At 48.4% G+C, this 6,822-nt stretch overlaps 1 non-coding gene across 1 annotated transcript; it reads left to right on the top strand.

Annotated features, from left to right (window-relative positions):
* The first annotated feature begins 3,390 nt into the window (after positions 1 to 3,390).
* On the top strand, positions 3,391 to 3,462 carry trnae-cuc (transfer RNA glutamic acid (anticodon CUC)). Its single transcript has one exon. It is a non-coding gene; the product is annotated as a tRNA-Glu (tRNA).
* Positions 3,463 to 6,822: the final 3,360 nt, after the last annotated feature.

Below are 6,822 nucleotides of genomic sequence, written 5' to 3'. Positions count from 1 at the left end.
TCGTGTTCTGAACAAAAACCATAGCACACTCAAAACGTCAGCTCTGTTTACCTTTCCACAGATGCTGCTCGACCCGTCGGCTTTCTGCAGTATTCGCTGTGTTTGTTCTACACAAATGCTGCTTTCCATTAAAAAACTTTAATCCCTGTCCTCTGGTAACTGACCCTAGTCAGTGGCAATAGGTTCTTCTGATCATTAACCTGCCCATTCCCATCATTTCTTCTACCAGCATTGCCAACAGCCCCTGGACATCTCCAGTTAACCTTCTTTGCTCCAAAGAGAACATTCCCAAAATGGAAATACCTCATGGCTGGACATGATGCAAGTGTTACAATCGGGAAGAGATTTTGGCAAAATATTGTCAGTTAGCAGGTGGAAACATGTTCATGAAGTGAAACAGAAATCCCAGTCTCCAGCTTTGTGAATCTTTAGAAACTCTTTGGGAAATGGAATGAGAGGAGAATGAAGGAATGAACTGTCCGACTGAGCAGAGACAGTCCAGACACCGTCCCCTTTTTAAGAGGCCGGGAGATTGACTCTATTATTCTCGGGACATGAACTGAACTGAGACATTGATAAAATTCTCGTTCCTGCACATAAGGAATTCAAACCCCTTCTCGGCTCCGGGTCACTGTGAAAAGTCGGGAACAGGCAAGACACGGAAAGGCTCAAAGGGCGATGGCCCCGGTGTCGGAGGGCGAGTTCCTCGTTACATTGGAGAGGACAATGTTCATGCTGGGCACGACAGACAGAATTATGCATTGACGAACAGCCTCCTCTCACAGACTGTGCAAGCTGTGTGTTTGCGTATCTCTATATCGCAAATGGTCAGCCCGTTCGGCTGTTAACCGGAAGGTTGGTGGTTCGAGACCACCCAGAGTCGGAGTGTTTGTTGTTCTCGCACTTACCGCTTTCTTGGCTGCAATGGTGTCAGGAAAATGTTTCCCAAACGGAAATCTTCTCCACTGAGGAAGCACAAAGGGGTTTCTGAATTGATTTAATTTCTAACGTAAAGGACTACGAATGCTGAGAATCCGAGACAGAAAGAGAAACGGCTGGAGGAACTCAGTAGGTTTGGCTGTTCCTGGATGAGGAAAAAGGAGTTCTGAAAAGTTGTCTCTGATTCTCTTTCCACCGATGCTGCCTGACCTGCTGAGTTGCTCCTTCAATTTCTGGTTTTGTTTCTAACTGAACGTCCGTTTCATCTTTCGGGATGAAACACCCAGACTCGCCATTTGCAGATATTTAACCCTTTCGAAACCTGTTAAGTGATTGGATTCAAACAAACTCTGCAATGATTCACTCTTTCTCAGCTCCACAGGCAGAGAGACCTGGGAAATGAAGCTGTCAGTGTGGTTCTGTATTGGTGGGCCGAGTGGTTAATGCGACGGACTTGAAATCCATTGCGGTTTCCCCACGCAGGTGTGAACCTTGCCGACTACAGTTGAGAACTGTCGTCAGAAAGAAAGGGAGATTGCTCCACGGCTTTTTTAAAGATGCAAATCAGTGGAGGGGTTGAAATATTTCAATCACGTTGAGACTGGTCGGGAATCTGCAACCCACTGCCTGTCAGGGTGGAACAAGCAGATACCCACAGAGCTGCTTTTGAGGATATGAGCCAAGTGTTTGGAAATGAGACGAGAACAGTGAGGGGCGTGAAGTCGTGATCGAAATGAAGCAGGCACCTGAGGACAAAGGTGTTTTATTTGCCAGTGAAAGGTACTGCTTCACAAAGTTGGGTCGATGGAAGGGAAGCAGTGACGGTGACGATCTTTGTCTGTTCACCTTGTGAATGTTCCCATTGTTGCGCATGTCCGTGTTAACGTCAGAACTCTGCATCATGGCGGCGTCAGGTACGCACAGTGCCGGGGGCGCAATGGATGACGCATCTGACTCCACCTACCTGTTTGAAATGCAGCTCACAGCTTCTTCACACACCCCAATTAATCTTTCTCATTGTCCTGAAGCCGGCATACGGTTTGAATTCCCGATCTGCGGGAATGGGAATCTTTTCACTGTCTCGCGTCACTAAGTGTCCCTGAGAACATCAGAGACAAGTCACAGCGCTGTCAGAGGAGGGGAAGCTGAAAGAGCCCCACACGCTGCTCACGGGCACATTTCACTTTCCCCAACTCACCGCCCCAACCACTGCGGCTCCTGGGAGTGGAAAGGGAACAAACACCAAAACCCAGTCTCAGCTTTGTAAATCTTCAGGAAGTAAGAAAGCTGTTCATCCCTTCGGATCTTCCATCCTGGGCTGACAGGGGTGATTTTAAATGGCTGCCCAGTCAGTGCCGATTCGTTTTGGCTGAAAAAAATATTCCTTATCTCATCCCAGCATTTCTTGCCACAGAGAACTGTGCGGCAGAGTTCATGTATATATTTCCTTGTATGGTATTTTGTAAATGACATTCGTTTGCTGGTTGTTTGTATCGGATATTTCAGGTTCATTAGCCGCTGTTCAAGTGTGTTGGTAGGTTTGTGGGCTACCATGATGCTGAGAGTGCTGAGTTGTCTGGACATCATTTCACAGATGTCTTTAATGTAAAGTAATGTGGCTAGGGTTTCTGCACACGTTGCGTCTGCTTGTGTCAATTTGTTGATGTGAAATCGGCACACTGGGTTTATTAGTTCGGCAAAAGTGAGGACTGCAGATGCTGGAAACCAGAGTTTAAATCAGAGTGGTGCTGGAAAAGCACAGCAGGTCAGACAGCTTCCGAGGAGCAGGAAAATCGCCGTTTCGGGCAAAAGCCCTTCATCAGGAATAGAGGCAGGACCCCTCCAGGGTGGAGAGATAAATTGGTGGGGGGGGGGGGGGAGGAGCTGAGCAGAAGGTAGCAAAGTGTACAATAGGTGAATGGGGTGGGGGTGTAGGTGGCAGGTCAGAGAGGAGGGTGGAGCGGATAGGTGGTCAGGGAGATTGGCAGGTAGGACAGGTCAGCTGGAAGGTTGGAACTGAGGTAAGGTGGGGGGAGGGGAAATGAGGAAACTGGTGAAGTCCACATTGATGTCCTGGGGGTTGAATGTATCCGAGGCGGAAGATGCGGCGTTCTTCCTCCATGCATCGGATGAGGAGGGAGCGGCGATGGAGAAGGCCTAGGACCTGCATGTCCTCGGCAGAGTGGGAGGGGGGGGGGTTGAAATGTTGGGCCATAGGGCGATGGGGTTGATTGGTGCGGTTGTCCTGGAGGTGTTCCCTCAAGCGCTATGACTTTACTCTGCGAGGAGTCTCCAGTCTCCCCAATGTAGAGGAGACCGCATCAGGAGCAATGGATACAAGAAATGATATTGGTGGATGCACAGGTGAAAGCCTTCGATATACCGCGGCTCGGGTTCGATTTTCGGGCAGGGAAGTCATTTCCAGCAGATGTGACACCATGCATTGACATCTCCCTGGTGGTCTAGTGGTTAGGATTCGGCGCTCTCACCGCCGCGGCCCGGGTTCGATTCCCGGTCAGGGAAGCAATTTTCTGTGGGGTTTGTTGGCTACCCGTTCTTCTGAAATGCGCTGTACAGTTATTGATTGGTCTTCGAAGTTCCTGGGTGCTCCAGTGTGTCGTGTCTCGTTGAAATAGTGTCCTGATACAGATTTGTTTGTATGTGTAGGGATGATTGCTTCTGTAGCTAACTTCTTGGTTCGCGTGCGTTGTTTTCCTGTAGAGGCTATTTTGAATTTACCATTGACTGTTCGCTCTACTGTGACATCGAGAAATGGCACTTTGTTGTTGTTCTCCTCTTTTGTGAATTTTATGCCCATAAGGATATTGTTGATGGTGTTGTAGGTTTCCTCTAATTTGTTTCATTTTTTGATGACAAAAGTGTCATCACTGTAGCGGACCCAAACTTTGGGTTGGATCGTTGGAAGGGCTGTTTGTTCGAGTCTCTGCATTATTGCTTCTGCTTGGTATCCTGACACTGGTGGTTTCATGGGTGTTCCGTTGATTTGTTTGAGGCTTGTTACTGAATATGAAGTGGGTGGTAATGCACAGTTCCACGAGCTGGATAGTGCTATCTTTGCTGATGAAGTTGGTGCTGTGCTTGTGACTTTGGTTCTTCTAGTAGTGTCTTCAGTTTTCTTTGGCCACGTTGATGTTAATGGATGTGAACAGGGCTGTTATGTCAAAGCACAACATTATTCCATTATCTTCGATCTTGGTGTCTTTGGTGTTCAGGAATTCTTGGATGGAGTAAATGGAGTGGCGTGAATCTTCGACTTGGTGTTTTAGTCTTCAGTGGAGGCCTTTGAATAGTCTGTATATTGGTGTTCCAAGTAGTGAGACTGTGGCCTGAGGGGGGCTCCTGGTTTGAAGAGGAGGAGAACAACAACAAAGTGCCATTCTTAGATGTCACAGTAGAGCGAACAGTCAATGGGGAACTTCAAACCGGCGTCGACAGAAAAACCACACACGCAAACCACGTTTTAACCACAGAAGCAATCATCCCAACACCCACAAACGAAGCTGCATCAGGACATTATATCAACGAGCCACTACACACTGCAGCACAGAGAAACTACGAAGAGCACAAGAGAAATACGTATATAGTGTATTTAAGGAGAACAGATACCCAATAAACCCAGTCCGCCGATTTCTCATTGATGCTTCCAAGCTGACTCTCAAAACTTCGGTTTGTCCCTCCATTCTTTCCTGTTTGTTTTTTGTGGGTTTCGAAAGCATTCCCAATCCTCTGACTGAGTATTGGAGTTTGGAAGTTATGTTGTGGCTGTACAGGACATTGGTTAGACCACTTTTGGAATATTGTGTGCAATTCTGGTCTCCCTCCTATCAGAAGCATATTGTGAAATTTGAAAGGGTTCTGAAGCACGAATGGTTCCGCAGAGGGGAAGAGACCCTTCTGCTGCCCTGAGTGCGGGAAGGCCTTCAGTGATTCCTCTGCCCTGCTGACGTACCAGTTGGTCCACACCAGGGAAGGCCGTTCTCCGGCCCCAAGTGCGAGATGGCCTTCAGCAGTTCTTCCCACCTGCTGAGACACCAGTGGATCCACACCGAGGAGAGGCCATTCTTCTGCCTAGATGTCACAGTGCAGGAAGGGCTTTGCTCTTTCCTCCGACCTGCTGGCCCATTGATGAGTCCACAATGGGGAGAGGTCGTTCAGTTGCCCTAAGTGCAGGAAGGCCTTCAGCAATTCCTCAGCCCTGCTGAGGCACCAGTCCGTCCACACCGTGGAGAGGCCCTTCAGCTGGCACGACTGTGGGAAGAGGTTCATGTTTTCCTGCAACTTGCGGAAGCACCAGCGGGGGCACCAGCGCTCCCAGCAATCAGATCCCACCGGTGACGCTGTCTTCGGTCACACCCCAGGACTGAACCTCTGCCAGTTCTGACAGTGGGTGCAGTGGGAGAGTAGGTGGGCTGTTTTTGTTTTCTGCTGGACTGCAAGTGCCTCCCCTACACCCCACAGCCACAACCCCATGGTGCCTCATGGTTAGCACTGCTGCCTCATGGCACCGGAACCCAGGATCAATTCCACCCTAGGGGGTCTGTGTGCAATATACGGAGGGTAGAAAAATGGATCTGAGTAGGTTACTCTTCGGAAGATCAGTGCAGATGTGTTGGGCTGAAGGACCTGGTTCCACATTGTTGGAGTTCTACGATACAATGAGCTTTGCTTTCAATGGACACTGCTGCTCATTAAGCCCGGGACTGCACATTGCCAATGAAATGTTCCAGAGAAACCTAAGACCGCAAGACCATCGGAGCAGAAGTTAGTCCATTCGGCCCGTCAAGTCTTCTCTGCCATTCTTTAGTGACAAAAGTAGTGCAGATGAGATTAGCTACAGTGTGGAAACAGGCAATTTGTCCCAACAGGTCCACACCGACCCTCCGAAGACTAACCCATCCAGACCCGTTTCGCTTTGACTAATGTACCTAACTCTATAGGCAATTAAGCATTGCCAATCCACATGACCTGCAGATGTTTGGTTTATGGAAGAAAACAGGATCATCCAGAGAAAACCCACGCAGACACTGGGAGAAAGTGCAAACTCCTCACAGCCAGCCACCCAAGGCTGGAATCAAACCTGGGTCCCCAGCACTGTGAGGCTGCAGTGGTAACACTGAGCCACTACATGTTGCAACCCGTAGCAGGCAAGCAGGAGGTTGGGAGAATACAGCAAGCCAGGCAGCACCAGGATGTGGAGTAGTCAGCGTTTTGGGTATTAACCCTTCTTCAGGACTGAAACGCTAACTTCTCTATGAGAAACGATTTACGGGAATATTGCTGAGGGTTGGAGGGTTTGAGCTACAGGGAGTGGCTGAATAGGATGGGGCTGTTTTCACTGGAGCATCGGAGGCAGAGGAGTGACCCAATAGAAGTTACAAAATTATGAGGGATATTGACAGGGTAATAGACAAGGTCTTTTCCCTGGGATGGGGGAGTCCAGAACTAGAGGGCATAGACTTAGAGTAAGAGGCGAAATATATTAAAGGGACAACGTCTTCATGCAGAGGGTGGTATATATATGGAATAAGCTGCCAGCGAATATGGGTCAGGTGCTGTCAAATGGGACTCGATTAATTTAGGATATCAGCTCAGCATGGACAAGTTGGACAGAAGGGCCTGTTTCCATGCTGTTTGTGTCTCTGACTACTGGTCCTGAAGTAAGTTTAAAAGAGAGTCCAAGTAAATTTGAATAGTTCAATCTTGTTGAGCTCACCTCCTGAAAAGTTTCAAATGAATCCCTCTGAGAGATACTGTTTAAACATGCTGAGTTGCACAAAGTATCCCATCAAGTTCAAAACAAACCCAGAGTTGAAGAAGTCAGAAGTCAGAACACCAAGGGGACCAAAACTGATCACAATATTC

This window comes from Chiloscyllium plagiosum, unplaced genomic scaffold (assembly GCF_037043375.1).
Source record: "Chiloscyllium plagiosum isolate Xiang-an unplaced genomic scaffold, Cpla_swu_hap1 HiC_scaffold_27, whole genome shotgun sequence".
Lineage (NCBI taxonomy): Eukaryota > Metazoa > Chordata > Chondrichthyes > Orectolobiformes > Hemiscylliidae > Chiloscyllium > Chiloscyllium plagiosum.
The sequence above is the reverse complement of the archived record's forward strand: the minus strand, read 5'-3'. Positions and strand labels throughout refer to the sequence as shown.